This window comes from Protopterus annectens, chromosome 7.part0 (genome assembly GCF_019279795.1).
Source record: "Protopterus annectens isolate FY-2018-M chromosome 7.part0, PAN1.0, whole genome shotgun sequence".
Classification (NCBI taxonomy): domain Eukaryota; kingdom Metazoa; phylum Chordata; order Ceratodontiformes; family Protopteridae; genus Protopterus; species Protopterus annectens.
The window spans coordinates 193,574,320-193,587,884 of NC_056739.1; the positions used below are offsets into that span (position 1 = coordinate 193,574,320).

The 13,565-nt window shown below is 39.9% G+C and overlaps 1 protein-coding gene across 3 annotated transcripts in view; it reads right to left on the reverse strand.

Annotated features, from left to right (window-relative positions):
- ADIPOR1 (adiponectin receptor 1) overlaps positions 1 to 7,223 on the reverse strand; it is a 726,925-nt gene extending 719,702 nt beyond the window's left edge. Inside the window, exon 1 of one of the 3 annotated variants that reach the window (XM_044076682.1) lies at positions 7,119 to 7,223. The gene's annotated coding sequence lies outside the window, so the exon portion shown is untranslated. The other 2 variants (XM_044076684.1, XM_044076683.1) reach the window with 2 other exon arrangements.
- Positions 7,224 to 13,565: the final 6,342 nt, after the last annotated feature.

The following is a 13,565-nucleotide window of genomic DNA, read 5'->3' on the forward strand; positions in this document are numbered from 1 at the left end:
CAAGAGGGAGACTCGGAGCCGAGACCAGAGGCCCCGATGACTCCCCGTCAGGCCCGACTGAAGAGCCACGAGTACCAGGGCTTGTCGAAAGTATCGAGAAGGTCGGAGCAGAAGTCGGTGCCGACAGACTAGCAGGGGGTCTCGGAACCGACCCGACAACTTCCCCAGGTCCTGTAAACTCTGGCTCCGACGACCCTAAGGAGGAAGCAATGATACAGGCAAGGCTGGCTCCGGAGGCGACTGGGCTGGAGCCGACAGCAATTTGGAAAAGACAGGTGACTGTAGGAGCCGCTAAACAACCCTGTCCAGATCCGAATCAGAGAGCCTAGAGGATTTGGAGGAAACAGAGGGGGCTCGACAAACTGTCTCCATGGGCTCCAAAATCACCGTAGGTGTTCGGCTCCGAATCGGCTCCAACAACATCGGAGCCGAGGCAGACTCAAGAAAGACCGAAACCTCCCCCGGAGCCGATGAAGTAGGAACCAAAGAAAACAATCTCGGAGCCGACCCTCTCTCAATCGGCTCCGAAGCCATAGGAGCCGAGGGAGGAGATCCCAATTTCGAACCCCTTTCCAATGGTTCCGAAGCCCGTGGAACCGAAGAAGGGGAAGCAGAACTTGGTCTCTCATCTGTCGGCTCCGAGGGGCAATGGCGCCAAAGATGAAGACATAGATTTTCCTCTTTTGGTCGGAGGATCCGACAGACTGGTTGGAGCAGACGACCTCTTCTTCTTAGCACGAGGCTCTGAAGGTAGAATAGCCTCTTCAAAGGAAGGTCTGAGTAGTCCTTTTAAAATCAGTTTATTTTTCTCTCCTGGAGGACCCTCGAGGAGAAGGCATGGCAAACACTGCAGGACTCTTGCAAGTGCTTTGCCCCTAAACAGTAAACACAGATAACATGGCCATCTGGGATAGACATTTTGTATCCACATGTGGTACATTTCTTAAAGCCAGAAGGCTTATGCTCTTTCCCAGACATACTCAGGAACGGAAAGGGGGTAGAGTTCTAACTTAATCACTCTAAAGGTAGGGCTAAGGCCCTCTAAGTTAAAATGGGCCTAGCCCACCAAACATCTGAAATTTACCACAGAAAACAAACTTTATCCTAAAACGACCAATACACAGTCAGACAACAAGATAGCTATGAAAATAGCTGTTTTTGATCAACTCTTAAGAAAAAAGCCAAAAATTTGACTAAAAAATAAGAGTACTTAGCCACAGCTAACTCGAGACCACGTCTTATCTTTAGAAGCGGCAAACGAAATCTGGGGGCTTAGGTGTGGTGCATCCTGGGATAGAGGGGTTGGCCCAGCCAATCAGAGACTTAGTACTAGTGTATCAGCCGAGTCGGAGCCGTTTCTCGGCTCCGATCCCATCTGTTACGAATGTAGGAGAGATAGGATCGCACTACATCTAAACGTTATCAATCAGGACACAGGGAATATCCAGAAACTAGACTCAGCTCAGTTGGGATTCATCAAGGGCAGGTCAGGCTTACTTAACCTGGTAGATTTTTTGAAAAGGTCACTAAAGCAATGGCTGAAGGCAAAACAGTACACATTCTACATATCAATCTGGTCAAAGCGTCTGATGCAATTCCCCACTCAGGAATTGTACAAAATGCTAAATAAACTGGGAATAGACCCCTACATCACCCAATGGATTGCCAACTGGCTCACAGATAGGATGTAAATAATTAAAATAGGGGAAGTTACCTCTATAAAGAGACCAGACACCAGTGGAGTCCCCCAGAGTTCTGTGCTGGGATCTTTCCCGTTTGGCATCTACTTTTCTGAAGAAAAAAACAACACCAAAGGGCTCTGGATGACTACGTTTGCAGAGGACTTCAAACTAGGGGACAGTCAATGAATCCCCAAATGACTACAGCCATCTTGCAAGAGGGTTTGACCCCAAATAAACAACTGGTACCAAAATCACAGACTGAAACTGAAACTAAATGCTAAAAAATGCATTACTGTATCATTTGGGAAGTCATCTACCCTAGGAACTACCACATTGACAATATACCCCCAACGGTTCATCCAGTTGTTCGGGATATGGGAACTTATGTGGGCAGTGAACGAAATTTTGACCAACGTGTCTGTTGCTACAAGACAGTCCTTCTATATTGCACAGCTTATAAACAGAGACTGCATCTAGATCTAAGGATATTACTGACCCTTTTACTCAACCCTCATTAGATCAATCATTTAACAAAATGCGCCCCTCTGGCATGTATCTGTCGAATTACATGTAACAACTGAACACCCACAAAGATACCTTCATTGCAGGATACAAAGCCTAAACAACATGTCCTACATGGACCAACTTGAAGCATTTTCACTATATTTGGTATCCTACAGACAAGCTAAGAGGTGACCTGTGTCTGGCATACAAGGCATCCTCCAAAACCATTACTAACAGATTTACTGCACATCAGCACTTCAAGTGACATCAGAAATATTTGGTCTAGGAGTCTAAACCTCATCCGCAACATCAGTTAAATGGTTTGGAGGGAAAGGTATATCTTGCAGAGGATACTGCTGCTCTAGTACAGACTCCCCATCCACATAAAACAAAACTCATCTCTGTCTGTATTCGAGCACAACTCAGATTTATGGGTGGGACAGAAAACTTACTCCAAGACTGCTCCCTGTGCTACTAATGGGCAACAGCAGCTCCTAAATTCTTTATCCCATGCATGGGTCCCCCACAAATTGTCTAAGGTATTATCCCAGTTATTCTCAATGGAGTAATATACAAATAGAGACAATGGGATGTGGAAAGCCAATCTATAACTAAATGGGATGGGTTATTTTGAGCACAAAAAGGGAAAATGGCCAAGCTTAAAATGGCCCACAAGGGCAGCTAGCCTACTAGTTGTCTACAAACTTGATGCAAAAGATACCTTAGAATTGCAAGCCATCAAAATGCCATGTATCACACTTGTAAACAGAAATGCAATGTAGTGTCTGCTGCAAAGTTTAAATCTTTCAAGTATACAGTCCACGACAACCTCTACTTAACCACACCAATTGTACATGGTTAAAACAGAATAAAGTTTTAGAAAAGAATACATGGTGTGCAAAACCTTGATGAACTCAACAAAGTACTAAAAACCTAGCAAAGAATTAAACCCTTGATTATCATGAAGGCACCGAGTAAAAGAAAATAAACACAAATTTAAGCGATGAAAACAACATGTAACCGAAAGCACAAAAATACAGACATTAATAAATGTAATAGTGTTCCCAAATCCAAAAATGCAACCACACCAACACATTCAAAACACGCTAGTGGTATACTAACACACAAACAAAACTATACTGATGACTTTATCTGGCTTTGCACTTTTTAACAAGCCCCCCTCCCCCCACACACAAGAAAAGGGAGTTATACAAATGGAAAGCGGTCTGTTTTTAAAACTGCACTGCAAGAGCACTTTCAGATTGGCACCTCTGTATGGCAGTTTGACTTTCCGCATAACTGTTAGAGAGATGGAACTAAAATGATCAAGCGGAAAGGTGGCCTAGCACTATGGCATGCACTAGTTTAAAGTGCATAGGGGTGGTAAAAGCACAGAGACTGGCCACTGGGGCACAACAGAACATTTTTGAGTATTACAAATTACTGGAAAGGCCTTGGGTAAGGGACTCTACACCGCTGGATCACATATGTCTACAGGAGTACAGTTGAAATGAAGCAGAAAACATTATGTTAGAAAAAGCAAGGTCTGCCTTACACCCAAGCATGCCACCCTAAATTCCCTGAATACAACTAGCGATAATGGAGAACACTGGGCCGCTCCACTGCTTTTAACTCTCACAACTTCTTGACAGCTGCATAACATCTAGGAGCTGCTGCGCTGCATATCATCTCGGACAAACAGCTTTCAACTTATTAGCTAAATAAACAGGGATAGGGTTGCCACCTTTTCAAATGGCCAAAGTGGGACATTTTCGGGACACACGTCACATTTTACTGGCCGACACATACCCACAGTCAGTACAAAGGATAGAACTTAACTTTTTTGCCTAAATAAAAGCTTATTCTTGTAGCAGTTTAGTTGCTTATTCTGTTTCTTGCAACATTTAGATATTTTAGATACAGACAGAAATAACTATTGCATAAAATATGGGACATAATTATGTCCTACAATCACAGGACATTTGCCATTTTTAATATTTTTTGTCAGGACACAACTGCCCAAAGAGGGACTGTCCCTCACAAAGTGGGACAGGTGGTAACCCTAAACAGGGACAAAGCTAAAATAATGGATAGAAAACCCATTGTTTCTCATACCTCTCAATGACATAATTATGAATGAGGAAATGTTAATTTCTAAAAAAAGTCCATATCCCTCACTGTTCCACATTTGAAGGGCACGTTATGCAGTTTCCTTTAATTAATGTCACGGATAGCTGAGAGATGTCCAGCAATAATGAAAGTTTAACTTGCATCATATTCAGGGAGAATAAACAGTTCAGGTTATAACAAGGAACGTGGGGCTTTGTATAACCACGTCGTTCGGCAGTCTGGATTTGCACTTATGATCGATCCCCTGTATTCCATTGTCGCCCAATTTATTTCCTACAGTTTTTTTATGGTTTTACGCGCATATGTAATTTATGTGCATGTCTACATTACTTAACCAGGCAAGCGGATGGTCCACATACTCTTTCCAGTCAGAAACAATGCAGAGAGTGACAGTCAAACCCAGACATATAAAATACTTGTTTGGAACGCATAACGAATAATAAAGTCAATATGCATGATTGTAAATGCTTTGGGCTTTGTATTGGAACATTACCCCACCGCGAGTCTAACGCAGGAATGGGCGTGGCCAAAATGAATAACAGGGCAAGCCCGTGTGACGTTGCATGGAAAACAAGGCTGAATGACAAATCATGCAGATTATTCGTGACGTGAATATTCATTCTCTGACCGTTTTTAACAGCGGTTTCATGCCTTTTTATGGTATCTTATAATTTTGTGCAGTAATTGCTTTTGCACTGCCCCCTGCACTCCCACTTCACATGGCTGCTCTCTCAAACTAAACAACCAGAGTGTTAAGCAGAATATCATTTTACAAGTGCATGTTCAAACAAAACACTAACAAGTCGATTTCGTCTTTAATAAGGAAATTAAAAAGTACAGCAAAAACGATACATGTGCTCCCTCTTGCATGGTTATTTCAAAAGGTAATCCCCTCCCCAACACGCACGGACTATTAAACGGGATTAAACATTACATTAAAACATGCAATTGGTCAACGCTTTTGTAAGGTTATCCACTATGTTTTCCATACAAATCTTTGTTATCTAATAGCAATATCTGACATGCCATATACAGCGGTTACCCCGCAGTCAGCAGTGTACCGCATCCAGGAAGTTTTTCCCTGGCAACTCGACACCGTAAAACTCCACTGCCAATCATGAGCTACAGGTGATCTGCTGTGGCGACCCCTAACTAGGGGTACCACCTGTCCCACTTTGCGAGGGACAGTCCCTCTTTGGGCAGTTGTGTCCTGCAAGAAAATTGTAAAAATGGCAAATGTCCTGAGATTTTAGGACAAAATTATTTCCTATATTCTATGTAATAGTTATTATGTATCTGAAACACCTAAATGTTATACAAAACAGAATAAGCAACTAAAATGCTACAAGAATAAGCTTTTATTTAGGCAAAAAAGTGAAGTTTTGTCATTTGTACTGGCCGTGGGTATGTTTCGGCTTGCAAAATCTGACGTTTGTACCGAAAATGTCCCACTTTGGGCATGTGAAAAGGTGGCAACCCTACCCCTAACCGGGGTAAAAGACAGAAGAAGAAGAAAGGAAATACCAAACCGCTCTGTGCGAACTCAGGCATAAAACCCTAAGATACTTTGTGTGCACAACAAGGATCCAGAAAAAACTAGCAGGTGTTAATTGCGACATTCAGAAAAGTAACAAAAGCATTTCAAATGTCAACACCAAACTACTGTCAAGTCCATCCTGTTTAAGTTAATTACCTTTATAAACCAACTAAAAAAACAAACACATGATCCTAAGAAACGCTCATGTTACCTCGTGAAATTTCACAAAGCAGGAAAAACGCATTTAACAGTATTTCATTCATTTAAATAAAAGTGTATGAAATAAACATACATAAATTCACTGTAATTATAAAAAAGCAACCACTCCAAATCAAAGGGATGAAAAATAAAACATGTAACTGATTTGAGTTTTTACTAGGTAAATGATTTAGTCCAAAATTAATATACAAGGGAAAAAAGGCTTTGTACTGAAACAATTACAATGTTTAGCATACTGATTTTAAAGACGGTGGTCTTCCGAAGCATTTCTAAAAGTAAACATTATGCGCAAAGTGCTGGGCGGAGTTTGGGCGGTCCTTGCTACTGCGCATCTGGTGGGGTAATGTTCTACTACAAAACCGTGATTTGATCATACATAAATGCTCAAGGATTTCAGACAGAATATTAAACGGATACATAATTACATAGTGAGCAGATAACATAAGACAAGAAATACATATAAGCATTTACTTCCATACAGCGGATTCCATGACAGGTTCAAAAATCATAGTTGTTTTAAAGACATGGGTCACAATGTACACCTTGTCCTGCTAACTGCATTTGCACTCCCTGGTGAGATGCAACAACGACAGGTCTTTATTTGTGTTCAAATTGTGCTTCTTCCTAGTACATTCCAGTGTCTCTGTAACAAATTCCAACGACTGTAACAACAAGCTACATGTATGCTGACATATCACGCAGACGGCAAAATAAAATAACCAAAAATAAATGCACGCTGCTGCTGGAACCGTGGACAACTATACAAAATAAACAAAAAGGCGACTCTGAATAAGTGTGTGCACTTTTCTGAACAAACCCCATAAATGCCAAAGGTTCCGATAATGCAGTCTGTATTGAATAATACAGTAACCATGGCAGGAGCAGCCAGCTGTGACAGCTGTATACATACATAAACTCGCCCGGTTACGGAAAGGCCGACTCTTACAACCCTTCTCATTGTTTATAAAAAGACAGTAAAGCAGTATATTTAGCATAAAACACTTTTACCAAGCAAACCGGGCCCGCAGATTGAATCCTAAACTCACCCACATTCAGCCCAAAATTCGTTTCTCCTATACCTCTTGCACGTTAAACAGGTTTACATTCGGGTACTTCCGGGCAATTCTGAAGCCGGCGGAAGAAGGCTGTCGGAAGCCGGAACAGTAAGTCAGAGCCGACACGATAATGCCATCTAGGTTCATTATAGGGTTGCCACCTTTCCAAACGGCCAAAGTGGGACATTTGTGCTACAAACATCAGATTTTGCAGGGCAAAACATACCCACGGCCAGTACAAAGGACAGAACTTCAGTTGTTTGCCTGAATAAAAGTTTATTCTTGTAGCATTTTTGTTCCTTATTCTGTTTCGTATAACATTTAGGTGTTTCAGATACAGAATAACAGTTTTATGCAACTATTACCTACAATATAGAAAATACTTTTGTCCTAAAATCTCAGGACATTTGCCATTTTCTCACAATATTTTGCAGGACACAACTGCCCAAAGAGGGACTGTCCCTCGCAAAGTGGGACAGATAATAACCCTAGTTCATCAAGACTGTTAAACAGACTTATATAGGTTTATAGGTCAGTACTAAGCTAACTGCTCTTGCGAGCCATTTGAAGCCTAGCCAATTATCCCTTGTGAGACTCAAACCCTGCATCTTGTGTTTCTAAGGCAAACACCTTAACCATTAGGCTACCCTCCCTGGCTCACAAGTGGAAATAAAACAGTTGGTATCACATGTACTAACAGCTTAAAAATTGTGTGTTTTAACGTTCTGTAAGTTCTATCTTGATATAATGTTTTGTTTAGACACACATATACTCTGCAACTGTCCAGATTTTTGTCTTATATTTGGTATGTCCCTGATAAAAAATGTGTTTTTTGGCAAATCATTAATGGCTGAAGTAATTAAATAATAGCAGACATTTGAGTTTAAGACTTCGTATCCTTAAGAAAAATGCACGGTAAAACAAAACTTGTTTTTCTGTCAGCTTTCTAAGTTTGTAAGAGCAATATCTAAAATCTGTCCCTGAGTCCCCCCCCCCCCCCATATATTTTGGCTTTCACCTGCGGTGGTGGTGCTGCTTCGGTAGCGTTGTCGCCTTAGAGTAAGATGTTGTTCTGTTCGATTCTCAGCTAGAGCGTCTTCTGTGTGGAGATATGCGTGAATGGGCGTACCTTCATTGAAGGCTGTGCGTCAGGGCTGGCAACTCGGCACGTAAAAATCTACTGCCAATCTTTAGCGGACCGGAGTTCCGCTGTGGCGACCCCTAACAGGGAAAAGCCAAAAGACACAACAACAACAACAACCAGACTTGCATTAATGGGTAGGAAGGTAATCCACGTTTTTTGACATTCAGTTTCCACAAATGGGGACCACTACCCTAAATGTGAAAAATAAGTCGCCGACCGAAAACAAAGCTTAGAGCGTGCTGTTGCTTCAAGCTTAACAAAATGGTTTGTGATAAAAGGAATAATTTTGTATTACATAACATCACATGTATCAATTGCACCTATTATCTGGCTTGATTTACTCCTTCGCATGATATACTTATTTTTAGAAATATGTTCCAGTTTTCAAGCTTCCTTTACCCATGCTTTTGTGAGTGATCTCCCAGAAACACACAATTTTTAAGCTGTTAGTACATGTGATACCAACTGTTTTATTTCCACTTGTGAGCCAGGGTTACCATTTATCTTTATGCAGAACAGTATGCATTTTTGCAGTTGTTTCCTAAAAATCATGAAAAATGGCAAATATCTTAAGATGTAGGGTACTGCCCCTTTAGTATGTACCTAACCAGGCACATCCAACAATTGTTACGTCCCCTCACTAAAAGAATACAGGGCATAAGTAAAATGTCATATGCAGACTGCCTCAAGGCCCTATCCCTGTATTCTGTCTCCTACAGGCTTTTGAGGGGAGATTTATACCTGGCATACAGGGCATTGTCAGACCCCACTCTGATGGACTTCCTGCATATCCACAAAAGAAACAGCACCAAAATTACCCATTCTAAAGACTTAAACCTTGCCTGTGATATAAATAGGACCTGCTGGAGAGATAGATATGTATTCCAGAGACTACTCCATCTGTGGAACAGGCTCCAATCCATGTGAAGCAAAGTTCCTCCCTAACTATAGCAAGCTCAGATGCTCATAAGCCTAGTACTTATACAGCAGGAACTTCTTATTATAACATTTGTTAATGTCTGTTATGTACTTAGCAGATAACGATTCTAGTTGTCTACTGATGTACTATGTTCTTCATCTGTAAATATGTTTGTAATTAATTGCTATGTTAAATTGTTAATCACTATGTAATCCAATGGAACTACTGTCTGTTTATTTTAACTGTGGAGCTTTTCTTCCCGGGCCTCTGCTGAAAATGGACCTACGTCCAGTCGGACACTCCCAGTCAACAAATGTAAATAAATAAATAAAATAAAATAATAAATAAATAAACCCAATTCAAGTGCAACTTGGACAATTGGGTGGGAAACTGGAAATTCATCCCTAGTTTGGCACCTATGTCTCTAATGGACACAGGTAACCTATAAATAGTTCATCTCCCAGGCCCATGCATACACTTATTGTGGGTATCAGAACTTGTCAGAGATTTGGAATGCATGGCTAGGCTTTAAAAGACCCTTGTGGTCGTTATTCTAGTAAATACCTATGAAATTCTACAAAAGTCAGCTTTTAATGTGGTAAAAAAATGCAAAGTCCAGTTCTTTGCAGTAGCTGTGGGGTATGGCTTGTCTTGCAAAATCTCATGTTACTGTAAACAAATGCCCCACTTTGGACACCCAAAAGGTGACATCCCCGTTTATTAACTCATTATTGACCATTTTCAGGTCTCGCTTAAAAAAGAATGAAGTATAATTACAATTTACTTATCTTTGCTAACCAGGAAAGCCTGATGGGGAAGAGCCCATTTTCAGTGGAGGCCCAGGGAGAAAAACTCCATCACAGTACATTTATATTAATGAGTGCATTTCAGACAGATATCAGAAAAAAAAGTTATTTCTCAGAAAAACATAGTTACAAGGCAGGTATATACAGTAAATTATTTACATATATGTGTGTGTGTGTGTGTGTGTGTGTGTGTGTGCGCACACACACACACACACACACACACACACACACACACACACACACACACACATACACACACACACACACACACAGTTCTGGTAGCTCTAAATTCTTGCAGGAAGTAAATGGATTTATACTACAGAAGGAAAAACATTGTCGTAAAGAAGTTTAGTGTGCTTACATTTCAGTTTAGAAAGGGTTGTAAAGAGATCAAGAGATATAATGAAGATTATACTGAGAAGTAAGGAGGAGAGATTGCTATTGTATAGGAGGATAGTGGTAATAGCATTTGAGTGAGAGACCAGGGCATAGGATTAGGTCTATCTTGGTGTCTTGTTCCAAATTTGTATAGAGGGAGTGCATGTGAGGGGTAGAGTGGTGAATGGAGCAGTTAGAGAAAGAGAATGATGAGAAGTAATGTTTAAGAGGGGTGTACTGATTAAAGTGCAGGAGGTAAAGCTGTTAGGGCCGTATTGATTCAGATACAGAAGGAAAATGTTAGGGATAGATAATATGTTTGTGATTTCACTAGACGACTCAGCTTGGTAGCAAACATGAGCATGAGCGGGATTTGGTATGGTATTGTTTGAGATGGATTTTACACCTTGGGACTTTATTACTCATTTTTACTTGTGTAGGGACGGTGTTCCAGAGTTCGGAGATGTAACAGGAATATAGAGTCCCCTGATTATTTGCCTTACTTGTGCTTGGTAGAAATTTATCACCAGAACAGAGGTCTCTTGTGGGAGTGTAGGTTAATATTATATTTTAAATAAAGGGTATTTGTCTGGATAATATATCAGTTTGGATGCTATAATTAGCTGAGAGCATGTTAAGTAGTTGTCAAGACCTAGCCAGTTTGGCTGTTTTAAGGCTTGTCAGTGATGGGCTTGATGTGGAGTGTTGCTAGCAAATTTAGCTACTTTGTAATTGGTGGCTCGTATGGATTTTAGTGTATTGTTTAGGTTTGCAAGGATAGGGGAAGCATACAAGAGGGTTTTAAGCAAATAGGATTAGGCTAGGGTTTTTCTTGCTGGGTGTGTAAGGTACTGTTTGGTCCTGTAAAGGGAGGTAAATTTCTGGTGGGACTTTTTAATTGTTTGAAGGATATGTAGATCAAATTTAAAACTGTCATATATCATAATGCCCAACAATTTATTATGTGGTACTACCTCAAGTTTAGTATTATTTGAAGATGCATTTGGGGTGAAGAGGATCAGTTTTGTTTTACTGGGATTGAGGAACAGGTTTAAAATTTTCAGCCAGGTTTTGATTGAACAGAAAGAAATTTGAGTAATTTCTTGGAGTTTGGATTTTGTGGAGGCTGTATATGTTAAAGCTGAATTGTCTACATATTATACTATATTTGCTTATTATTACTTGTTTATAAAAATATTGAAGAGAAGCAGTCTTAGTATAGAGCCCTGAGGTATGCCTATGGTAACCGAGAGAGATGAGGAGAGATCCTTTTGACATTCGACTGCTTGTTGCCTTCCAAATGGATAACTTAGGAACCATGTGCGAGAGGAATGAGTGAGACCTATGGAAGAGAGTTTGGTGATTAGATGTTGGTGTGCTAAGGTGTTAAAAGCTTCGGATATGTCAAGGAACATTGCTGACATTAGATTACCATTGCTTCTATGCTGGTCTATAGAGTTGGTGAAATAAAGATTGTTAGTTGTACTGTGGTGGAGTCTGAAACCATGCTATGTTTCAGAGAGCAGATTATTTGAATTTAGGTGATGTAAAAGTTGAACATGTATAAATTTTTCAAGTATTTTTTGATAAAGGAGAGAGGATTGGAATGAACTTGTAGTTATTAAAAATATTGTAAATATACAGTATAGCCTTTGTGTAAAGGTATAATAAAAGATTTTTTTCCAAATAGAAGGACCATATTTTTAATGTACAAATCTATTTAGGCCAGAAAAGCAATTGCCTCTGCAGCCATTTTTAAGTAGTCTGACTGGAGTTGATCAGTAGCTAGAGTGGTTGGTTTAAGCTTGTGTAGGAGTTTTTTAATGGTGGAGGCAGGTTCGGAACTGAGGTCAAATAGCTAAGGATATTTAGCAGAGGCTGCGGGTACTGAGAGGATAGTGGAGGTATTAATGTTTGTGAGGGACATTATTATCTATATAAAATAGTTGTAAACTATGTGGGAATTGAATCAGTAGTACTGTTCGATGCAGGGCTGGAGTTGGTAGTTTTGCCTGGATGTAAAAGTTTGTTTATGAAAGACCAGAAGAGTTTTCGGTTGTTTTGATGTTTATTTTGAAAGATGTTATAAAAGGTTTGTTTGACATATTTTAGCTGGTGTTTTGTCCTATTCCTTAGGTGCCTGAAAAGTTGAAATGTACTTTGTGTAGTCTTTTTGTGCTACTTTTTCCAAGCTTTGTCATATTGCAGCATTAATTTCTTAGTTTCATTTGTTAGCCATATTGTAGGGTTGGATTTGACCCTTTTGGTATGTACTGGGGCAATGCTATTGTAAAGTTTTAGAAATATCTCATTGAAGTGTGTGACAGCAGAGTCATGGGGCATAGATTTTAATATTTTCCAGTTATATTCTGTTAAACTTTTGTCAGTTTGTTGAGTTATAAACTTGATTGTAAATAATATGTTTATCTTGAATAATGGAGCCTCTGACTTTTCTAATGTCTCCAAATCTTTTGGGTTTTTACTACAATAATGGGAATGGACCCCATTCCTAAGTCAAAGTATGATTACAAAGTTTGTGAAATTAGTATTGTTCCAATCTTTGATGTCAGCCAAAAGTGCTCTTCACAGCACCCACAATATGCCCAGTAATGACTCCTTCTGCAATTTGTACAGGGTTACATGGATTAGTAACATATCTAAATATGATTGTAAATTCTTTTTTATAAGACCCATTGCTCCTATTTCTATTGGAACTGTCTGGGTATCTTTCTTTCACACTGCTCTTGTTTCTGCCTGCAGATCCTGATATTTTATGACTTTGTCTCTCTGTATGCAAGACACTATAGTCACTGGGTGTGGTGATTTCAATGATCAATGCTACTTTTGTCTTTTTTCTTGGCCCACTATATCCAGTTTTCTAGCATCTATCTTTTGAACTGCTGGTAATGGGTGATCCCAAGTGATATAAACTTCATCATTTTTTATGATGCTTTGTGTCTCATGTTTCCAGTGTTTTTCAGCCACTTCGATAGCATAATGTTTGCACAATCCCCAGTGCAACAGTCTCGCCACATTATTATGCCTTTCAGTATACAGTCCTTCTGCCATTAGTGTGTAGCAACCAGCAACAAGGTGTGTGACTGTTTCCAGTTACATTTATTTATTTCTCCCACATGTTCAATGGACTTTGTAAACCAGTGTGTACCTAGCCCATGGGCTGCCAATATTAA